This window comes from Phyllobates terribilis, unplaced genomic scaffold (assembly GCF_046119375.1).
Source record: "Phyllobates terribilis strain yellow unplaced genomic scaffold, ASM4611937v1 Scaffold_106__1_contigs__length_5700502, whole genome shotgun sequence".
Lineage (NCBI taxonomy): Eukaryota > Metazoa > Chordata > Amphibia > Anura > Dendrobatidae > Phyllobates > Phyllobates terribilis.
The window spans coordinates 5,677,831-5,700,503 of NW_027362866.1; the positions used below are offsets into that span (position 1 = coordinate 5,677,831).

The 22,673-nt window shown below is 43.9% G+C and overlaps 11 non-coding genes and 1 pseudogene across 11 annotated transcripts; all 12 read left to right on the top strand.

Annotated features, from left to right (window-relative positions):
• Positions 1-1,071: 1,071 nt before the first annotated feature.
• On the top strand, positions 1,072-1,262 carry LOC141198854 (U2 spliceosomal RNA). Its single transcript, XR_012270624.1, has one exon. It is a non-coding gene; the product is annotated as a U2 spliceosomal RNA (small nuclear RNA).
• Positions 1,263-2,380: 1,118 nt separating this feature from the next.
• Positions 2,381-2,571, top strand: LOC141198769 (U2 spliceosomal RNA). Its single transcript, XR_012270559.1, has one exon. It is a non-coding gene; the product is annotated as a U2 spliceosomal RNA (small nuclear RNA).
• Positions 2,572-3,686: 1,115 nt separating this feature from the next.
• LOC141198855 (U2 spliceosomal RNA) lies at positions 3,687-3,877 on the top strand. Its single transcript, XR_012270625.1, has one exon. It is a non-coding gene; the product is annotated as a U2 spliceosomal RNA (small nuclear RNA).
• A 1,115-nt stretch (positions 3,878-4,992) lies between these two features.
• Positions 4,993-5,183, top strand: LOC141198856 (U2 spliceosomal RNA). The gene has a single exon (XR_012270626.1). It is a non-coding gene; the product is annotated as a U2 spliceosomal RNA (small nuclear RNA).
• A 1,115-nt stretch (positions 5,184-6,298) lies between these two features.
• On the top strand, positions 6,299-6,489 carry LOC141198857 (U2 spliceosomal RNA). The gene has a single exon (XR_012270627.1). It is a non-coding gene; the product is annotated as a U2 spliceosomal RNA (small nuclear RNA).
• A 2,954-nt stretch (positions 6,490-9,443) lies between these two features.
• On the top strand, positions 9,444-9,628 carry LOC141198807 (U2 spliceosomal RNA). Its single transcript, XR_012270589.1, has one exon. It is a non-coding gene; the product is annotated as a U2 spliceosomal RNA (small nuclear RNA).
• Positions 9,629-10,743: 1,115 nt separating this feature from the next.
• On the top strand, positions 10,744-10,934 carry LOC141198858 (U2 spliceosomal RNA). The gene has a single exon (XR_012270628.1). It is a non-coding gene; the product is annotated as a U2 spliceosomal RNA (small nuclear RNA).
• A 1,115-nt stretch (positions 10,935-12,049) lies between these two features.
• On the top strand, positions 12,050-12,240 carry LOC141198859 (U2 spliceosomal RNA). The gene has a single exon (XR_012270629.1). It is a non-coding gene; the product is annotated as a U2 spliceosomal RNA (small nuclear RNA).
• Positions 12,241-13,355: 1,115 nt separating this feature from the next.
• Positions 13,356-13,546, top strand: LOC141198860 (U2 spliceosomal RNA). Its single transcript, XR_012270630.1, has one exon. It is a non-coding gene; the product is annotated as a U2 spliceosomal RNA (small nuclear RNA).
• Positions 13,547-14,661: 1,115 nt separating this feature from the next.
• LOC141198862 (U2 spliceosomal RNA) lies at positions 14,662-14,852 on the top strand. Its single transcript, XR_012270632.1, has one exon. It is a non-coding gene; the product is annotated as a U2 spliceosomal RNA (small nuclear RNA).
• A 1,115-nt stretch (positions 14,853-15,967) lies between these two features.
• LOC141198863 (U2 spliceosomal RNA) lies at positions 15,968-16,158 on the top strand. Its single transcript, XR_012270633.1, has one exon. It is a non-coding gene; the product is annotated as a U2 spliceosomal RNA (small nuclear RNA).
• Positions 16,159-22,389: 6,231 nt separating this feature from the next.
• LOC141198778 (U2 spliceosomal RNA) lies at positions 22,390-22,565 on the top strand (annotated as a pseudogene).
• The last annotated feature ends 108 nt before the right edge of the window (positions 22,566-22,673 follow it).

Below are 22,673 nucleotides of genomic sequence, written 5' to 3' on the forward strand. Positions count from 1 at the left end.
TTTTGTTCATTTTGCTTGTTTGTCGGATTTTGGGATGGACTCTTTGGCTCTGCTTTTCTTCTCCTCATTGGATTTTTCATGTTCAAAGTTGCAGAAGCCAGATTACAAGCTCATTTTGGTTCAACTTCAGCAACTGTGCATTGCATTGCCATGTAATGTGATGCAATGCTATCTTTCTAGCTCTCCCTTTTTACTTCCTTTTGGATAAACAGACATATTAGGCAAGCATTTTGGAGCTTTCACCTAAATAACTACAGGTGGTGAGATAAGCTGCACAATATAATTGACCTTTCAGTATATTGTTGCACACACACCATCTATTTAGCAAATGCCCTTGTTATCAACAGCAGCCTTTTAAACTCACCTGAGCTAACAGGTATGTGCGCTGGTTACTCTGCTGCGCTTAAAATTTCTTTTTTGGTTTGCTACAATGCCTTTTCTGAAACGTTGTCTCCTTCTGCTGGAACACTGACTTCTTTCATTTAATGCCTGCAGACTATAAAAGAGAACCCAACCCAAAAAGTTTGGTTGATTAGTCTGTGGCATTCTGTTAAACTGTTGCTTATGGCGGTCTCTGTGAGCTTCTCAGCGACATTCAGCCAGCCAGGTATCCTGCCTGCAGTAGATGGAATGTGGCAATGGAACGCTGGCTGCGCGTGTCATAATAGGCTCTGAGCCTTTATATACCTGTGCACAGCAGCAGCCACCTTCAGTCTGCTGCTGGACAGCCAGCAGCAGCAGCAGCAGGAGAGGTATGTAATCAGGAGCCCTCCTGCTAAGGGTAGACAGCTGCTCGTTCCACCCCACCCCCCGCCTTAATTGGTTCTCCTCCCTTCCAACGGTGTTGAGGCGGGTGGGAACAGCAGGGGGTGAAGGTGCTGTGTTTAAAGAGGTGGAGTTATGCAGATCTAAAACGCGTGGATTGCAGCAGCAGCAAGCCGAAAAGTGCAGGCATGTAAGGGATCTAGAGGTTGACAACATGTCTTCTTAACGGGAGTCCAGGAGCTCATCTCCACAAATGGACTTTTTAGGATCCTTGGGTGGCTCCGTAGTTTGAAACCAATTCTGGTTATCGCTTCTCGGCCTTTTGGCTAAGATCAAGTGTAGTATCTGTTCTTATCAGTTTAATATCTGATACGTCCCCTATCTGGGGACCATATATTAAATGGATTTTTAGAACAGGGAGATGGAAAAAGAGCTTGCTCTGTCCACTCCACGCATTGACCTGGTATTGCAGTATCTCCAGGACCGGTGCACCCCTTCTTTAATGCAGTTTCTAAAATCAGAAAGAATTGAATTCAATGTTTTTTGTTCATTTTGCTTGTTTGTCGGATTTTGGGATGGACTCTTTGGCTCTGCTTTTCTTCTCCTCATTGGATTTTTCATGTTCAAAGTTGCAGAAGCCAGATTACAAGCTCATTTTGGTTCAACTTCAGCAACTGTGCATTGCATTGCCATGTAATGTGATGCAATGCTATCTTTCTAGCTCTCCCTTTTTACTTCCTTTTGGATAAACAGACATATTAGGCAAGCATTTTGGAGCTTTCACCTAAATAACTACAGGTGGTGAGATAAGCTGCACAATATAATTGACCTTTCAGTATATTGTTGCACACACACCATCTATTTAGCAAATGCCCTTGTTATCAACAGCAGCCTTTTAAACTCACCTGAGCTAACAGGTATGTGCGCTGGTTACTCTGCTGCGCTTAAAATTTCTTTTTTGGTTTGCTACAATGCCTTTTCTGAAACGTTGTCTCCTTCTGCTGGAACACTGACTTCTTTCATTTAATGCCTGCAGACTATAAAAGAGAACGCAACCCAAAAAGTTTGGTTGATTAGTCTGTGGCATTCTGTTAAACTGTTGCTTATGGCGGTCTCTGTGAGCTTCTCAGCGACATTCAGCCAGCCAGGTATCCTGCCTGCAGTAGATGGAATGTGGCAATGGAACGCTGGCTGCGCGTGTCATAATAGGCTCTGAGCCTTTATATACCTGTGCACAGCAGCAGCCACCTTCAGTCTGCTGCTGGACAGCCAGCAGCAGCAGCAGCAGCAGGAGAGGTATGTAATCAGGAGCCCTACTGCTAAGGGTAGACAGCTGCTCGTTCCACCCCACCCCCCGCCTTAATTGGTTCTCCTCCCTTCCAACGGTGTTGAGGCGGGTGGGAACAGCAGGGGGTGAAGGTGCTGTGTTTAAAGAGGTGGAGTTATGCAGATCTAAAACGCGTGGATTGCAGCAGCAGCAAGCCGAAAAGTGCAGGCATGTAAGGGATCTAGAGGTTGACAACATGTCTTCTTAACGGGAGTCCAGGAGCTCATCTCCACAAATGGACTTTTTAGGATCCTTGGGTGGCTCCGTAGTTTGAAACCAATTCTGGTTATCGCTTCTCGGCCTTTTGGCTAAGATCAAGTGTAGTATCTGTTCTTATCAGTTTAATATCTGATACGTCTCCTATCTGGGGACCATATATTAAATGGATTTTTAGAACAGGGAGATGGAAAAAGAGCTTGCTCTGTCCACTCCACGCATTGACCTGGTATTGCAGTATCTCCAGGACCGGTGCACCCCTTCTTTAATGCAGTTTCTAAAATCAGAAAGAATTGAATTCAATGTTTTTTGTTCATTTTGCTTGTTTGTCGGATTTTGGGATGGACTCTTTGGCTTTGCTTTTCTTCTCCTCATTGGATTTTTCATGTTCAAAGTTGCAGAAGCCAGATTACAAGCTCATTTTGGTTCAACTTCAGCAACTGTGCATTGCATTGCCATGTAATGTGATGCAATGCTATCTTTCTAGCTCTCCCTTTTTACTTCCTTTTGGATAAACAGACATATTAGGCAAGCATTTTGGAGCTTTCACCTAAATAACTACAGGTGGTGAGATAAGCTGCACAATATAATTGACCTTTCAGTATATTGTTGCACACACACCATCTATTTAGCAAATGCCCTTGTTATCAACAGCAGCCTTTTAAACTCACCTGAGCTAACAGGTATGTGCGCTGGTTACTCTGCTGCGCTTAAAATTTCTTTTTTGGTTTGCTACAATGCCTTTTCTGAAACGTTGTCTCCTTCTGCTGGAACACTGACTTCTTTCATTTAATGCCTGCAGACTATAAAAGAGAACCCAACCCAAAAAGTTTGGTTGATTAGTCTGTGGCATTCTGTTAAACTGTTGCTTATGGCGGTCTCTGTGAGCTTCTCAGCGACATTCAGCCAGCCAGGTATCCTGCCTGCAGTAGATGGAATGTGGCAATGGAACGCTGGCTGCGCGTGTCATAATAGGCTCTGAGCCTTTATATACCTGTGCACAGCAGCAGCCACCTTCAGTCTGCTGCTGGACAGCCAGCAGCAGCAGCAGCAGGAGAGGTATGTAATCAGGAGCCCTCCTGCTAAGGGTAGACAGCTGTTCGTTCCACCCCACCCCCCGCCTTAATTGGTTCTCCTCCCTTCCAACGGTGTTGAGGCGGGTGGGAACAGCAGGGGGTGAAGGTGCTGTGTTTAAAGAGGTGGAGTTATGCAGATCTAAAACGCGTGGATTGCAGCAGCAGCAAGCCGAAAAGTGCAGGCATGTAAGGGATCTAGAGGTTGACAACATGTCTTCTTAACGGGAGTCCAGGAGCTCATCTCCACAAATGGACTTTTTAGGATCCTTGGGTGGCTCCGTAGTTTGAAACCAATTCTGGTTATCGCTTCTCGGCCTTTTGGCTAAGATCAAGTGTAGTATCTGTTCTTATCAGTTTAATATCTGATACGTCCCCTATCTGGGGACCATATATTAAATGGATTTTTAGAACAGGGAGATGGAAAAAGAGCTTGCTCTGTCCACTCCACGCATTGACCTGGTATTGCAGTATCTCCAGGACCGGTGCACCCCTTCTTTAATGCAGTTTCTAAAATCAGAAAGAATTGAATTCAATGTTTTTTGTTCATTTTGCTTGTTTGTCGGATTTTGGGATGGACTCTTTGGCTCTGCTTTTCTTCTCCTCATTGGATTTTTCATGTTCAAAGTTGCAGAAGCCAGATTACAAGCTCATTTTGGTTCAACTTCAGCAACTGTGCATTGCATTGCCATGTAATGTGATGCAATGCTATCTTTCTAGCTCTCCCTTTTTACTTCCTTTTGGATAAACAGACATATTAGGCAAGCATTTTGGAGCTTTCACCTAAATAACTACAGGTGGTGAGATAAGCTGCACAATATAATTGACCTTTCAGTATATTGTTGCACACACACCATCTATTTAGCAAATGCCCTTGTTATCAACAGCAGCCTTTTAAACTCACCTGAGCTAACAGGTATGTGCGCTGGTTACTCTGCTGCGCTTAAAATTTCTTTTTTGGTTTGCTACAATGCCTTTTCTGAAACGTTGTCTCCTTCTGCTGGAACACTGACTTCTTTCATTTAATGCCTGCAGACTATAAAAGAGAACCCAACCCAAAAAGTTTGGTTGATTAGTCTGTGGCATTCTGTTAAACTGTTGCTTATGGCGGTCTCTGTGAGCTTCTCAGCGACATTCAGCCAGCCAGGTATCCTGCCTGCAGTAGATGGAATGTGGCAATGGAACGCTGGCTGCGCGTGTCATAATAGGCTCTGAGCCTTTATATACCTGTGCACAGCAGCAGCCACCTTCAGTCTGCTGCTGGACAGCCAGCAGCAGCAGCAGCAGGAGAGGTATGTAATCAGGAGCCCTCCTGCTAAGGGTAGACAGCTGCTCGTTCCACCCCACCCCCCGCCTTAATTGGTTCTCCTCCCTTCCAACGGTGTTGAGGCGGGTGGGAACAGCAGGGGGTGAAGGTGCTGTGTTTAAAGAGGTGGAGTTATGCAGATCTAAAACGCGTGGATTGCAGCAGCAGCAAGCCGAAAAGTGCAGGCATGTAAGGGATCTAGAGGTTGACAACATGTCTTCTTAACGGGAGTCCAGGAGCTCATCTCCACAAATGGACTTTTTAGGATCCTTGGGTGGCTCCGTAGTTTGAAACCAATTCTGGTTATCGCTTCTCGGCCTTTTGGCTAAGATCAAGTGTAGTATCTGTTCTTATCAGTTTAATATCTGATACGTCCCCTATCTGGGGACCATATATTAAATGGATTTTTAGAACAGGGAGATGGAAAAAGAGCTTGCTCTGTCCACTCCACGCATTGACCTGGTATTGCAGTATCTCCAGGACCGGTGCACCCCTTCTTTAATGCAGTTTCTAAAATCAGAAAGAATTGAATTCAATGTTTTTTGTTCATTTTGCTTGTTTGTCGGATTTTGGGATGGACTCTTTGGCTCTGCTTTTCTTCTCCTCATTGGATTTTTCATGTTCAAAGTTGCAGAAGCCAGATTACAAGCTCATTTTGGTTCAACTTCAGCAACTGTGCATTGCATTGCCATGTAATGTGATGCAATGCTATCTTTCTAGCTCTCCCTTTTTACTTCCTTTTGGATAAACAGACATATTAGGCAAGCATTTTGGAGCTTTCACCTAAATAACTACAGGTGGTGAGATAAGCTGCACAATATAATTGACCTTTCAGTATATTGTTGCACACACACCATCTATTTAGCAAATGCCCTTGTTATCAACAGCAGCCTTTTAAACTCACCTGAGCTAACAGGTATGTGCGCTGGTTACTCTGCTGCGCTTAAAATTTCTTTTTTGGTTTGCTACAATGCCTTTTCTGAAACGTTGTCTCCTTCTGCTGGAACACTGACTTCTTTCATTTAATGCCTGCAGACTATAAAAGAGAACCCAACCCAAAAAGTTTGGTTGATTAGTCTGTGGCATTCTGTTAAACTGTTGCTTATGGCGGTCTCTGTGAGCTTCTCAGCGACATTCAGCCAGCCAGGTATCCTGCCTGCAGTAGATGGAATGTGGCAATGGAACGCTGGCTGCGCGTGTCATAATAGGCTCTGAGCCTTTATATACCTGTGCACAGCAGCAGCCACCTTCAGTCTGCTGCTGGACAGCCAGCAGCAGCAGCAGCAGGAGAGGTATGTAATCAGGAGCCCTCCTGCTAAGGGTAGACAGCTGCTCGTTCCACCCCACCCCCCGCCTTAATTGGTTCTCCTCCCTTCCAACGGTGTTGAGGCGGGTGGGAACAGCAGGGGGTGAAGGTGCTGTGTTTAAAGAGGTGGAGTTATGCAGATCTAAAACGCGTGGATTGCAGCAGCAGCAAGCCGAAAAGTGCAGGCATGTAAGGGATCTAGAGGTTGACAACATGTCTTCTTAACGGGAGTCCAGGAGCTCATCTCCACAAATGGACTTTTTAGGATCCTTGGGTGGCTCCGTAGTTTGAAACCAATTCTGGTTATCGCTTCTCGGCCTTTTGGCTAAGATCAAGTGTAGTATCTGTTCTTATCAGTTTAATATCTGATACGTCCCCTATCTGGGGACCATATATTAAATGGATTTTTAGAACAGGGAGATGGAAAAAGAGCTTGCTCTGTCCACTCCACGCATTGACCTGGTATTGCAGTATCTCCAGGACCGGTGCACCCCTTCTTTAATGCAGTTTCTAAAATCAGAAAGAATTGAATTCAATGTTTTTTGTTCATTTTGCTTGTTTGTCGGATTTTGGGATGGACTCTTTGGCTCTGCTTTTCTTCTCCTCATTGGATTTTTCATGTTCAAAGTTGCAGAAGCCAGATTACAAGCTCATTTTGGTTCAACTTCAGCAACTGTGCATTGCATTGCCATGTAATGTGATGCAATGCTATCTTTCTAGCTCTCCCTTTTTACTTCCTTTTGGATAAACAGACATATTAGGCAAGCATTTTGGAGCTTTCACCTAAATAACTACAGGTGGTGAGATAAGCTGCACAATATAATTGACCTTTCAGTATATTGTTGCACACACACCATCTATTTAGCAAATGCCCTTGTTATCAACAGCAGCCTTTTAAACTCACCTGAGCTAACAGGTATGTGCGCTGGTTACTCTGCTGCGCTTAAAATTTCTTTTTTGGTTTGCTACAATGCCTTTTCTGAAACGTTGTCTCCTTCTGCTGGAACACTGACTTCTTTCATTTAATGCCTGCAGACTATAAAAGAGAACCCAACCCAAAAAGTTTGGTTGATTAGTCTGTGGCATTCTGTTAAACTGTTGCTTATGGCGGTCTCTGTGAGCTTCTCAGCGACATTCAGCCAGCCAGGTATCCTGCCTGCAGTAGATGGAATGTGGCAATGGAACGCTGGCTGCGCGTGTCATAATAGGCTCTGAGCCTTTATATACCTGTGCACAGCAGCAGCCACCTTCAGTCTGCTGCTGGACAGCCAGCAGCAGCAGCAGCAGGAGAGGTATGTAATCAGGAGCCCTCCTGCTAAGGGTAGACAGCTGCTCGTTCCACCCCACCCCCCGCCTTAAATGGTTCTCCTCCCTTCCAACGGTGTTGAGGCGGGTGGGAACAGCAGGGGGTGAAGGTGCTGTGTTTAAAGAGGTGGAGTTATGCAGATCTAAAACGCGTGGATTGCAGCAGCAGCAAGCCGAAAAGTGCAGGCATGTAAGGGATCTAGAGGTTGACAACATGTCTTCTTAACGGGAGTCCAGGAGCTCATCTCCACAAATGGACTTTTTAGGATCCTTGGGTGGCTCCGTAGTTTGAAACCAATTCTGGTTATCGCTTCTCGGCCTTTTGGCTAAGATCAAGTGCAGTGATCTACCGGTTGCTGCCTTGGTCTTGGCTGAGAGGTGCCTTGGGTACCCGGCTCCTTGGCCTCGGGGGATCGCTGCATGTAGCAGTGCGGCTTCACCCCCTTGCTGCTTTTGGGGAGCCGGATTAGTCCCTGGGCAACGAGGGGCGATCAGCCTGCCTGCTTTTTTTAAGTAGGCGAGGAGGATTTTTGCCACGTTTGGTGTGAAGATATGGACGGGAGAAGCCCAAATATGCTGACCTGTGAAGAGGTCCCAGTTTTTGCAAGACTGAAGAATGCAGTGCGGTTTATTTTTTTGGATCCAGAGAAGAAGAAGTCTGGCTTGTTTTTTTTGGTAGAGAAGATTTTGTTTGGACTATTGGAAGTTCAAATGGAACAAGTTTTGTCTATGTTGGAGTTCCCGAAGAGAGGGATATATGATGTTATTTTTTGTTCAGAAGATATCTTTTCTGACTTTTGGAAGAGAATGGATCTAGTGAAGGAAGATTCGATACTTGAAGGTGTTTTTTTTGTGTCGCATTTTCCTAGGAAGGAAAGGCTAATAGTAATAAGGATGTATAGTCCTTTCATATTGGAAGAAGAGATCATGACCTTTTTATCCCGGTACTGTGAGAAAGTGAGTTCTGCTGGCAAAATGTTTAACCGATATGGTTTTTGGACCACGAGGTGGAGGTTCCTGGTCAAGTTCAAGGAAAGTTCGGATGGTGTTGTGGTACTCCCACCAAGTAGATTCAAAATCGGGACAGTTAATGGAGATATGTTCTTTACAGGTATGCCGAAGTTTTGTAGGCGTTGTAAACAGTATGGCCATGAAAAGGATTCCTGTACATTACAGTGGTGTGCCAAGTGTGAAGAAGTGGGACATAAGGCAGAGAATTGTGAAAAAAGTAAGAAATGTAATCTATGTGGTGGCAGTGGTCATTTATATGATTGCTGTCCTGTCAATAAAAGGGAGGAGAAGTCAGTTGACAAGGAAGATGGAAATGAAGAAGAGTCTGAAGCTGCCCCCCATGATGAAACGGAAGAGAACATATCTCAAAAGAAGGAGGAACAAATAAGAGATATAAGAAAAGAAGGTGATCATATGGAAGAAGATACTGAGAGTGATATCACAGGCGTTGAGATTGAAAATACTAGCTTGGAAGAAGAAGTGGAGGTGGATAGGGAGTCAGAAGATCAGGAGGAAAGTGAGTCCTCCAGTCAGGATGAAAAGGAAGGTGCTGTAAGTAATATGGAAGAGGAGGAGGAGGGTGAAGAAACTAGTGAAGAAGAAAGAGAGGATGTCGCATGTGAAGCCAGAGAAGAAATTGAAGGAGTTTGTCATCTGGGAAGGACTCTAGTAAAGCAAAGGATGTTTCAGAAAAAAATATGAGGGAGATGGAGGAGAGACAAGAAGTGTTGAAAATGCTAGAGAGTTGTGAAGGGGGGAGTCAGGCTAGTCTAAGGCGCAAAGTGTGGAATAACATTTATAGCGATATGCATCGTTTTTTTTCAACTTACAGAATACCTCAGTCGTTGGCTAAAGAGGTAGAAGAAGCTTGGGATGGTCGGTTTCTGGATGGAAGGCTTTTGAATGCCTTGGCAGCATATGGCCTGAAGAGAGGAATGTTGCCTTAAATCGTAATGGTAAAGATTGTAATGTTGCGATGAAAAGAATATGGAATAACTGTATTGTGATAATATAAACGTATATATATATAAAATAAGATTGGAAAAATGGATATATGACCCACAATGATGGATAACAACCTAATACCATTTGGAAATCATTGCAAAGCATGAAATGGTAAATATGGGACTTGTAATCTGAGTGGAAAAAAAAAAAAAAAAAAAAAATCTGTTCTTATCAGTTTAATATCTGATACGTCCCCTATCTGGGGACCATATATTAAATGGATTTTTAGAACAGGGAGATGGAAAAAGAGCTTGCTCTGTCCACTCCACGCATTGACCTGGTATTGCAGTATCTCCAGGACCGGTGCACCCCTTCTTTAATGCAGTTTCTAAAATCAGAAAGAATTGAATTCAATGTTTTTTGTTCATTTTGCTTGTTTGTCGGATTTTGGGATGGACTCTTTGGCTCTGCTTTTCTTCTCCTCATTGGATTTTTCATGTTCAAAGTTGCAGAAGCCAGATTACAAGCTCATTTTGGTTCAACTTCAGCAACTGTGCATTGCATTGCCATGTAATGTGATGCAATGCTATCTTTCTAGCTCTCCCTTTTTACTTCCTTTTGGATAAACAGACATATTAGGCAAGCATTTTGGAGCTTTCACCTAAATAACTACAGGTGGTGAGATAAGCTGCACAATATAATTGACCTTTCAGTATATTGTTGCACACACACCATCTATTTAGCAAATGCCCTTGTTATCAACAGCAGCCTTTTAAACTCACCTGAGCTAACAGGTATGTGCGCTGGTTACTCTGCTGCGCTTAAAATTTCTTTTTTGGTTTGCTACAATGCCTTTTCTGAAACGTTGTCTCCTTCTGCTGGAACACTGACTTCTTTCATTTAATGCCTGCAGACTATAAAAGAGAACCCAACCCAAAAAGTTTGGTTGATTAGTCTGTGGCATTCTGTTAAACTGTTGCTTATGGCGGTCTCTGTGAGCTTCTCAGCGACATTCAGCCAGCCAGGTATCCTGCCTGCAGTAGATGGAATGTGGCAATGGAACGCTGGCTGCGCGTGTCATAATAGGCTCTGAGCCTTTATATACCTGTGCACAGCAGCAGCCACCTTCAGTCTGCTGCTGGACAGCCAGCAGCAGCAGCAGCAGGAGAGGTATGTAATCAGGAGCCCTCCTGCTAAGGGTAGACAGCTGCTCGTTCCACCCCACCCCCCGCCTTAATTGGTTCTCCTCCCTTCCAACGGTGTTGAGGCGGGTGGGAACAGCAGGGGGTGAAGGTGCTGTGTTTAAAGAGGTGGAGTTATGCAGATCTAAAACGCGTGGATTGCAGCAGCAGAAAGCCGAAAAGTGCAGGCATGTAAGGGATCTAGAGGTTGACAACATGTCTTCTTAACGGGAGTCCAGGAGCTCATCTCCACAAATGGACTTTTTAGGATCCTTGGGTGGCTCCGTAGTTTGAAACCAATTCTGGTTATCGCTTCTCGGCCTTTTGGCTAAGATCAAGTGTAGTATCTGTTCTTATCAGTTTAATATCTGATACGTCCCCTATCTGGGGACCATATATTAAATGGATTTTTAGAACAGGGAGATGGAAAAAGAGCTTGCTCTGTCCACTCCACGCATTGACCTGGTATTGCAGTATCTCCAGGACCGGTGCACCCCTTCTTTAATGCAGTTTCTAAAATCAGAAAGAATTGAATTCAATGTTTTTTGTTCATTTTGCTTGTTTGTCGGATTTTGGGATGGACTCTTTGGCTCTGCTTTTCTTCTCCTCATTGGATTTTTCATGTTCAAAGTTGCAGAAGCCAGATTACAAGCTCATTTTGGTTCAACTTCAGCAACTGTGCATTGCATTGCCATGTAATGTGATGCAATGCTATCTTTCTAGCTCTCCCTTTTTACTTCCTTTTGGATAAACAGACATATTAGGCAAGCATTTTGGAGCTTTCACCTAAATAACTACAGGTGGTGAGATAAGCTGCACAATATAATTGACCTTTCAGTATATTGTTGCACACACACCATCTATTTAGCAAATGCCCTTGTTATCAACAGCAGCCTTTTAAACTCACCTGAGCTAACAGGTATGTGCGCTGGTTACTCTGCTGCGCTTAAAATTTCTTTTTTGGTTTGCTACAATGCCTTTTCTGAAACGTTGTCTCCTTCTGCTGGAACACTGACTTCTTTCATTTAATGCCTGCAGACTATAAAAGAGAACCCAACCCAAAAAGTTTGGTTGATTAGTCTGTGGCATTCTGTTAAACTGTTGCTTATGGCGGTCTCTGTGAGCTTCTCAGCGACATTCAGCCAGCCAGGTATCCTGCCTGCAGTAGATGGAATGTGGCAATGGAACGCTGGCTGCGCGTGTCATAATAGGCTCTGAGCCTTTATATACCTGTGCACAGCAGCAGCCACCTTCAGTCTGCTGCTGGACAGCCAGCAGCAGCAGCAGCAGGAGAGGTATGTAATCAGGAGCCCTCCTGCTAAGGGTAGACAGCTGCTCGTTCCACCCCACCCCCCGCCTTAATTGGTTCTCCTCCCTTCCAACGGTGTTGAGGCGGGTGGGAACAGCAGGGGGTGAAGGTGCTGTGTTTAAAGAGGTGGAGTTATGCAGATCTAAAACGCGTGGATTGCAGCAGCAGCAAGCCGAAAAGTGCAGGCATGTAAGGGATCTAGAGGTTGACAACATGTCTTCTTAACGGGAGTCCAGGAGCTCATCTCCACAAATGGACTTTTCAGGATCCTTGGGTGGCTCCGTAGTTTGAAACCAATTCTGGTTATCGCTTCTCGGCCTTTTGGCTAAGATCAAGTGTAGTATCTGTTCTTATCAGTTTAATATCTGATACGTCCCCTATCTGGGGACCATATATTAAATGGATTTTTAGAACAGGGAGATGGAAAAAGAGCTTGCTCTGTCCACTCCACGCATTGACCTGGTATTGCAGTATCTCCAGGACCGGTGCACCCCTTCTTTAATGCAGTTTCTAAAATCAGAAAGAATTGAATTCAATGTTTTTTGTTCATTTTGCTTGTTTGTCGGATTTTGGGATGGACTCTTTGGCTCTGCTTTTCTTCTCCTCATTGGATTTTTCATGTTCAAAGTTGCAGAAGCCAGATTACAAGCTCATTTTGGTTCAACTTCAGCAACTGTGCATTGCATTGCCATGTAATGTGATGCAATGCTATCTTTCTAGCTCTCCCTTTTTACTTCCTTTTGGATAAACAGACATATTAGGCAAGCATTTTGGAGCTTTAACCTAAATAACTACAGGTGGTGAGATAAGCTGCAAAATATAATTGACCTTTCAGTATATTGTTGCACACACACCATCTATTTAGCAAATGCCCTTGTTATCAACAGCAGCCTTTTAAACTCACCTGAGCTAACAGGTATGTGCGCTGGTTACTCTGCTGCGCTTAAAATTTCTTTTTTGGTTTGCTACAATGCCTTTTCTGAAACGTTGTCTCCTTCTGCTGGAACACTGACTTCTTTCATTTAATGCCTGCAGACTATAAAAGAGAACCCAACCCAAAAAGTTTGGTTGATTAGTCTGTGGCATTCTGTTAAACTGTTGCTTATGGCGGTCTCTGTGAGCTTCTCAGCGACATTCAGCCAGCCAGGTATCCTGCCTGCAGTAGATGGAATGTGGCAATGGAACGCTGGCTGCGCGTGTCATAATAGGCTCTGAGCCTTTATATACCTGTGCACAGCAGCAGCCACCTTCAGTCTGCTGCTGGACAGCCAGCAGCAGCAGCAGCAGGAGAGGTATGTAATCAGGAGCCCTCCTGCTAAGGGTAGACAGCTGCTCGTTCCACCCCACCCCCCGCCTTAATTGGTTCTCCTCCCTTCCAACGGTGTTGAGGCGGGTGGGAACAGCAGGGGGTGAAGGTGCTGTGTTTAAAGAGGTGGAGTTATGCAGATCTAAAACGCGTGGATTGCAGCAGCAGCAAGCCGAAAAGTGCAGGCATGTAAGGGATCTAGAGGTTGACAACATGTCTTCTTAACGGGAGTCCAGGAGCTCATCTCCACAAATGGACTTTTTAGGATCCTTGGGTGGCTCCGTAGTTTGAAACCAATTCTGGTTATCGCTTCTCGGCCTTTTGGCTAAGATCAAGTGTAGTATCTGTTCTTATCAGTTTAATATCTGATACGTCCCCTATCTGGGGACCATATATTAAATGGATTTTTAGAACAGGGAGATGGAAAAAGAGCTTGCTCTGTCCACTCCACGCATTGACCTGGTATTGCAGTATCTCCAGGACCGGTGCACCCCTTCTTTAATGCAGTTTCTAAAATCAGAAAGAATTGAATTCAATGTTTTTTGTTCATTTTGCTTGTTTGTCGGATTTTGGGATGGACTCTTTGGCTCTGCTTTTCTTCTCCTCATTGGATTTTTCATGTTCAAAGTTGCAGAAGCCAGATTACAAGCTCATTTTGGTTCAACTTCAGCAACTGTGCATTGCATTGCCATGTAATGTGATGCAATGCTATCTTTCTAGCTCTCCCTTTTTACTTCCTTTTGGATAAACAGACATATTAGGCAAGCATTTTGGAGCTTTCACCTAAATAACTACAGGTGGTGAGATAAGCTGCACAATATAATTGACCTTTCAGTATATTGTTGCACACACACCATCTATTTAGCAAATGCCCTTGTTATCAACAGCAGCCTTTTAAACTCACCTGAGCTAACAGGTATGTGCGCTGGTTACTCTGCTGCGCTTAAAATTTCTTTTTTGGTTTGCTACAATGCCTTTTCTGAAACGTTGTCTCCTTCTGCTGGAACACTGACTTCTTTCATTTAATGCCTGCAGACTATAAAAGAGAACCCAACCCAAAAAGTTTGGTTGATTAGTCTGTGGCATTCTGTTAAACTGTTGCTTATGGCGGTCTCTGTGAGCTTCTCAGCGACATTCAGCCAGCCAGGTATCCTGCCTGCAGTAGATGGAATGTGGCAATGGAACGCTGGCTGCGCGTGTCATAATAGGCTCTGAGCCTTTATATACCTGTGCACAGCAGCAGCCACCTTCAGTCTGCTGCTGGACAGCCAGCAGCAGCAGCAGCAGGAGAGGTATGTAATCAGGAGCCCTCCTGCTAAGGGTAGACAGCTGCTCGTTCCACCCCACCCCCCGCCTTAATTGGTTCTCCTCCCTTCCAACGGTGTTGAGGCGGGTGGGAACAGCAGGGGGTGAAGGTGCTGTGTTTAAAGAGGTGGAGTTATGCAGATCTAAAACGCGTGGATTGCAGCAGCAGCAAGCCGAAAAGTGCAGGCATGTAAGGGATCTAGAGGTTGACAACATGTCTTCTTAACGGGAGTCCAGGAGCTCATCTCCACAAATGGACTTTTTAGGATCCTTGGGTGGCTCCGTAGTTTGAAACCAATTCTGGTTATCGCTTCTCGGCCTTTTGGCTAAGATCAAGTGTAGTATCTGTTCTTATCAGTTTAATATCTGATACGTCCCCTATCTGGGGACCATATATTAAATGGATTTTTAGAACAGGGAGATGGAAAAAGAGCTTGCTCTGTCCACTCCACGCATTGACCTGGTATTGCAGTATCTCCAGGACCGGTGCACCCCTTCTTTAATGCAGTTTCTAAAATCAGAAAGAATTGAATTCAATGTTTTTTGTTCATTTTGCTTGTTTGTCGGATTTTGGGATGGACTCTTTGGCTCTGCTTTTCTTCTCCTCATTGGATTTTTCATGTTCAAAGTTGCAGAAGCCAGATTACAAGCTCATTTTGGTTCAACTTCAGCAACTGTGCATTGCATTGCCATGTAATGTGATGCAATGCTATCTTTCTAGCTCTCCCTTTTTACTTCCTTTTGGATAAACAGACATATTAGGCAAGCATTTTGGAGCTTTCACCTAAATAACTACAGGTGGTGAGATAAGCTGCACAATATAATTGACCTTTCAGTATATTGTTGCACACACACCATCTATTTAGCAAATGCCCTTGTTATCAACAGCAGCCTTTTAAACTCACCTGAGCTAACAGGTATGTGCGCTGGTTACTCTGCTGCGCTTAAAATTTCTTTTTTGGTTTGCTACAATGCCTTTTCTGAAACGTTGTCTCCTTCTGCTGGAACACTGACTTCTTTCATTTAATGCCTGCAGACTATAAAAGAGAACCCAACCCAAAAAGTTTGGTTGATTAGTCTGTGGCATTCTGTTAAACTGTTGCTTATGGCGGTCTCTGTGAGCTTCTCAGCGACATTCAGCCAGCCAGGTATCCTGCCTGCAGTAGATGGAATGTGGCAATGGAACGCTGGCTGCGCGTGTCATAATAGGCTCTGAGCCTTTATATACCTGTGCACAGCAGCAGCCACCTTCAGTCTGCTGCTGGACAGCCAGCAGCAGCAGCAGCAGGAGAGGTATGTAATCAGGAGCCCTCCTGCTAAGGGTAGACAGCTGCTCGTTCCACCCCACCCCCCGCCTTAATTGGTTCTCCTCCCTTCCAACGGTGTTGAGGCGGGTGGGAACAGCAGGGGGTGAAGGTGCTGTGTTTAAAGAGGTGGAGTTATGCAGATCTAAAACGCGTGGATTGCAGCAGCAGCAAGCCGAAAAGTGCAGGCATGTAAGGGATCTAGAGGTTGACAACATGTCTTCTTAACGGGAGTCCAGGAGCTCATCTCCACAAATGGACTTTTCAGGATCCTTGGGTGGCTCCGTAGTTTGAAACCAATTCTGGTTATCGCTTCTCGGCCTTTTGGCTAAGATCAAGTGTAGTATCTGTTCTTATCAGTTTAATATCTGATACGTCCCCTATCTGGGGACCATATATTAAATGGATTTTTAGAACAGGGAGATGGAAAAAGAGCTTGCTCTGTCCACTCCACGCATTGACCTGGTATTGCAGTATCTCCAGGACCGGTGCACCCCTTCTTTAATGCAGTTTCTAAAATCAGAAAGAATTGAATTCAATGTTTTTTGTTCATTTTGCTTGTTTGTCGGATTTTGGGATGGACTCTTTGGCTCTGCTTTTCTTCTCCTCATTGGATTTTTCATGTTCAAAGTTGCAGAAGCCAGATTACAAGCTCATTTTGGTTCAACTTCAGCAACTGTGCATTGCATTGCCATGTAATGTGATGCAATGCTATCTTTCTAGCTCTCCCTTTTTACTTCCTTTTGGATAAACAGACATATTAGGCAAGCATTTTGGAGCTTTCACCTAAATAACTACAGGTGGTGAGATAAGCTGCACAATATAATTTACCTTTCAGTATATTGTTGCACACACACCATCTATTTAGCAAATGCCCTTGTTATCAACAGCAGCCTTTTAAACTCACCTGAGCTAACAGGTATGTGCGCTGGTTACTCTGCTGCGCTTAAAATTTCTTTTTTGGTTTGCTACAATGCCTTTTCTGAAACGTTGTCTCCTTCTGCTGGAACACTGACTTCTTTCATTTAATGCCTGCAGACTATAAAAGAGAACCCAACCCAAAAAGTTTGGTTGATTAGTCTGTGGCATTCTGTTAAACTGTTGCTTATGGCGGTCTCTGTGAGCTTCTCAGCGACATTCAGCCAGCCAGGTATCCTGCCTGCAGTAGATGGAATGTGGCAATGGAACGCTGGCTGCGCGTGTCATAATAGGCTCTGAGCCTTTATATACCTGTGCACAGCAGCAGCCACCTTCAGTATGCTGCTGGACAGCCAGCAGCAGCAGCAGCAGGAGAGGTATGTAATCAGGAGCCCTCCTGCTAAGGGTAGACAGCTGCTCGTTCCACCCCACCCCCCGCCTTAATTGGTTCTCCTCCCTTCCAACGGTGTTGAGGCGGGTGGGAACAGCAGGGGGTGAAGGTGCTGTGTTTAAAGAGGTGGAGTTATGCAGATCTAAAACGCGTGGATTGCAGCAGCAGCAAGCCGAAAAGTGCAGGCATGTAAGGGATCTAGAGGTTGACAACATGTCTTCTTAACGGGAGTCCAGGAGCTCATCTCCACAAATGGACTTTTTAGGATCCTTGGGTGGCTCCGTAGTTTGAAACCAATTCTGGTTATCGCTTCTCGGCCTTTTGGCTAAGATACCACATCTTGCCAGAAGGATTCTAAGCCAATCGTGCCCTTGGCCTTGAGGCATCGGCGGTGTAAAAGCCGTCTTAAGCCTCATGCTGCTTTAGGGGGCAGATACGCAAAGAAACCAAGAAGGCGATCGACCCTATCTACCTTTTGAAGATGGCATCAGCAGTAGCAGCCGCAGTGCGCTCTGCCAGAGCTGGTGACCTTCGCATCAAGAACTCTTTCAAGATCGAAGTGGACGATGCATCCAAGGAGAAGTTGACCTTGAAGTTTTTCGTGAGGAGAGTGCTGCTGGAGATCCTAGGAGTAAAGAGGGAAGACATCCTGGCCCTTCAAGATCGCCCCGGTTCCTTCACTTTGACTCTGGAGTCGGAGTATGCGTGCAAGAACCTCTTCCGCCAGATTCACCTGCACCTTTCAGATGAGGATCTTAAAGGACTCACCTTTGTCATCCTTTACTCCGGTGGAGAGAAGCCGCTCGTGGTTCAGATGAGCAACCCTCATGTTCCCTTAGTTAATATTATTTGCTTTCTTCAAAACTATTTCCCAGAACTGCGGTATTCCCACAAGGTCATGAATGAGGAAAACCTCTGGACGGGAAAGCATAAATTTTTTGTTAAATTTTGTGAAGATCCAAATGGCATTGGTGGTCAGCGTCATCCTCCGTCAAGTTTCCTGATCGGTAGGGAGCGGGGGCGCCTCTTCTACCCGGACATGCCTCTCTTCTGCCGGAAATGCATGTGTTTCGGTCACACTTATGAGAACTGCAAGGAGGAGGTGGCAATCTGTAAGAAGTGCTACAAGCATGGACATGCCACAATGGACTGTACCAATGAGATGGTGTGCAACATCTGCCGGGTCCCAGGTCACTCCTTCCGGGAGTGTCCTTTGAAGAAAAAGGCGGAAACCTATGCTGAAACGCTGGCAAAGCAACCTGCCCGTGTGCCTCCATCTGCTCCCGGGGGGCAGAGGCAACCCTCTGCTGTTCCTGCTCCTGCGGGTGCGTCTACAGCGCGGGGGCAGTCTTCTAGCTCTCCAGTACCTGCTCCACAGACCAAGCCTGCTAGTACATCAGGTGGTACGTCTGCACCTGCTGCACAGAGGAAGCCAACCAACCCTCCTGCTCCTGCTGCTAAGGGGGGTCCCACCGGTGCTCCTGTATCTACTGTGCGAACACAACCCCCTGTAGGCGGGTCCACAAGCACTTCAGTGCCTGCTGCGCAGGGAAAACCTGCCAGTTCTCCTATTCCTGCTGCGCATAAGCCCACGTCTATGCAGAAACCTCCAGCTGAGAAACCTGTCCGTCCTGAGAGGAGGGAAGCTTCATCTAAGGACTGGGCTGCTGATTCTGATCCGGGTGATATGGTGGTGGAGGGGAGTCCCTCTGCTGAAATCGGGACATTTAGCTCGGAGGAAGAAGCAATGGAGCTGGAAACTCGTAGGAAAAGGAAAACAGATGATAGGTCTGATGAGAATGTGGCCAGGGAGACTTCCAAGAAGTGTCCATTAAAACCAAGTCTTCTGCAATACAAGCCAATGGCTCCCGCTGCCCCTCCTGAGGAGCCAAGGCCTTCAGACCCTATAAACATTTCTTTTTCGGACTCAGAAGTGCAGAGCCCGTTAACATCGGTGGGCTTTATGTCTGATTCTGACAGTAGTGTGACCTGAACTATCCTATCATGACCTCATCAATTAAAGTAGCCTCGCTCAATGTGAGGAGTATAAGGGGCTCTACAAGAAGGGCTGCTTTGTTTTCCTACCTGTCAACAGTGGACTGTGATGTCTTTTGTTTGCAAGAATGTAACATTGACTTTGATATGAATTATGCAGATTTAAGAAAAGATTGGCCTCATGGGCCCTCTATCTGGTCCGGAGATAATGAAAATCGTTCCTCTGGCATTGGAGTGCTGTTTAGGTCGCATGACTTTAAAATCAACTCTTTTGTGGACATTTCTTCTGGACGTGCTCTTTTCTTAAATATTAGTTTTAAAGGTGTGGACTTTAGACTTTTGAACATTTATGCTTCTCCGGTGAAGGAAGAGAGACATCAGTTGTTTGAAGATGTGCAATATTACCTACCTGGTTCATCGCCTCTGATGTTCTGTGGGGATTTCAATTGTGTCTTGCCTGGTGAAGGGAGAAGCGGGAGTTCCACCGTTCCTAAAAAAGACAAAACAGAGAAACAACTAAAGGATTTGTTAACTGATTTTTTTCTTAGAGACTCCTGGAAAGAGATCCGTAGTAATGATCCCGGTTATACTTGGGAGAACTCTTCTTCTAAATCTCGTATTGATTTTATTTTCATGTCCCAATATGTGAATGTCAAATCTGTTGTCTTAATCCCAAACATTTTTTCAGATCATAAGATGTTGCTATCAGAGTTAGAATTACCTGGGCTTGTCAAGGCAAGAGGAGTTTGGAGGCTAAATACAACATTGTTACAAGATCCTAAGGTAAGAACAGATTTTAAAGCGTTTTTTAATTATTTAAGAACAAAACAAGAAAAATTTTTAACTCTGCTAGAATGGTGGGAATACAGCAAGATGAAGATAAAAAGTTTTTTTATCAAGGTCAGCATAGCCAATGCAAGAGAAAAGTCCGCTTGGCATAAAAGGCTTATTACTAAATTGCAGACCTGTTATCAACTAAGAGATGTGGGACTTGAAATGGACGATTTAATTGAAGCAACAAAAAAAGAAATTAAAAAGAGTATAGAGTCGAAGGGTAAGGAAATAATTTATAACTCAAAAATTGAAGTGATGGAGAAAAATGAAAAGTGCTCAAGATTTTTTTTTAAAAAAGTAGTTGCTGCTAAGGAAATGATAACAGAATTAGAGGGTGAAACTACAACTGAAGGTATGCTCAACCAAGCTCACCAGTTTTATCAGCAGCTTTTTAATGAGAAAACTATAGACCAGTCTTTTACTGAAGATGCCCTTAATTCATTAAAAAATAGTCTGAGCCGCGAAGACCAAGAATTGTTATGCACTGAAGTCACCTTGTCGGAAGTAGATGCTGCTATCAAAAGTTTTTCCTATGGGAAAACCCCTGGTTCTGACGGTTTGCCTGTTGAATTTTATCGTGAATTTTGGAATTTTTTAAAACCCGACTTGTTTTTAGTAATCAAAGAAGCTTTTAAGTGTGATATCCTGCCTATATCTTGGAGAAGTGGTCTGGTCTCCCTGATTTTTAAAAAAGGAGCCAAATCCCATCTGGCAAACTGGAGACCAATCACACTGTTGAATGTTGATTACAAGTTGATGTCCAAAATTTTAGTGAACCGTTTTAAAAAAGTTTTATCCAAAGTTATTTATGAAGACCAGGTATGTGGGGTGCCAGGAAGAGGAGTTGCGGAGCATCTCAATACCATCCGCGATGTCATATGGTACCAGCAATCCAGGAAGCAAGACTTAGCAATTTTATCGTTGGATTTTCAAAAGGCTTTTGATCGTGTCTCTCATTGTTTTTTATGGTTGGTTTTAAAAAAAATGGGCTTCCCTGAAATTTTTATCAAGCAAGTGGCACTTTTATATAAGAACTCTTTTAGTAAAATTTTAATCAATGGATTTTTGTCTAATGAAGTGTTTTTGCATTCAGGTGTGAAGCAAGGCTGCCCTTTGTCCCCAGTGCTATTTATATGTGCAATAGAGCCTCTTTTATCTATGCTACGAGAGGATAAAGTGATTAAAGGTGTCCCTATCCCTGGAGGACATGGAAGAGATGTGAAGGTAATGGGCTACATGGATGATATTACTATTTTTTGTTCATCACCTGCCGCTCTCAGGAGAGCTATAAGAACGACCAATTTTTTTTGTGAAGCCTCAGGTTTTAAGTTAAACATTGAGAAATGTGATTGTTTTGTCCGTGGCAATTGGGCGGATGTGTCCATCCCTGATCTCCCGATGCAGTCAGAGAAGATTAAAATTCTGGGCGTGATTTTTGATCGACAGAATGATGGAATGAAGAGCTGGGATGGAGTAAGGGACAAAATACAAAAGAAGATTGACTTTTGGAAATTAAGAAAATTAACAATCGAAGGTAAAGTTTTAATTATTAAGGCCCTTCTGCTTCCTGTCATGTTATATCTCAGTTATGTTTATCCCCCAAGTGACCTTACAGCGAGAAGATTACAGAGAATGCTGTTTGAATTTGTGTGGAACTCTAAGTTCGAAAAGGTGAAGAGAGAAACAATGTACAAGATGCACCACCTTGGTGGTAAGGATGTTCCCAACGTCAAACTGTTTTTATACTCCAAGTTTTTTAGCCTCTGTTTTAAATATATGTTTGCTTCAAGCCCTTGGGCACATTTTTTAAGATATGCAGCTGGCCACATTTTTAAGAGGCGAAAGTGGATATCCATTTCTTTAACAAGCCCAGTGTTGTTATCCCATCCACAACAATATGCCATCCTGGAGAAAGTTATCAGATTATATGGCCTAGATTCTTTTGAGATGGAGACATTGAAGAATGCAAGGAAGCTGCTGCAGCAATTAAAAAAGAAAGAAACTTTGACGCCCATAAGCCATTATTCATATAGCAGAGTCACTAAAATATGGAATTTAACAAATGCACCTTACCTGATGAATCAACATAAAGACTTAGCTTGGATGATTGTGCAGGAATGTTTACCGACTCGTGATTTCCAGTATAAAAGAAGACTTAGCACTATACAAACCTGCCCGAGGCATCAGTGCAATAATGATGAGACTACTATGCACCTTATTTGGAATTGTGATTTTGCACAGCAAGTGTGGAAAGACTGTGGTGAGCTTTTAAAATTTTTATCTGGTCTTAATTTTTTAAGCCATGAAGTGGTTTTATATGGGATTTTACCAAACATGACGAAAGAAAAAGAGAGAGTTTTATGGTGCACTTTGAGTTGTGTTAAAAGTGCTCTATGGAAGACCAGAAACATATTGTTGTTTAAAAGAGACTATATAGAAGTCAAGGATTGTATAAGACTGGCATTAAGTGAAATTTATATGTACTACCTAATGGATATGAAGAAGCTTGGAAAGAAAAGAGCCCTGAGTATATGGAACTATCACCTATGGAAGATGTTATTTTAAAGCTCTGAAGAAAAGATAAAGACTACGATATTTTAAATATAAACGCAAAATCTGTTCTTATCAGTTTAATATCTGATACGTCCCCTATCTGGGGACCATATATTAAATGGATTTTTAGAACAGGGAGATGGAAAAAGAGCTTGCTCTGTCCACTCCACGCATTGACCTGGTATTGCAGTATCTCCAGGACCGGTGCACCCCTTCTTTAATGCAGTTTCTAAAATCAGAAAGAATTGAATTCAATGTTTTTTGTTCATTTTGCTTGTTTGTCGGATTTTGGGATGGACTCTTTGGCTCTGCTTTTCTTCTCC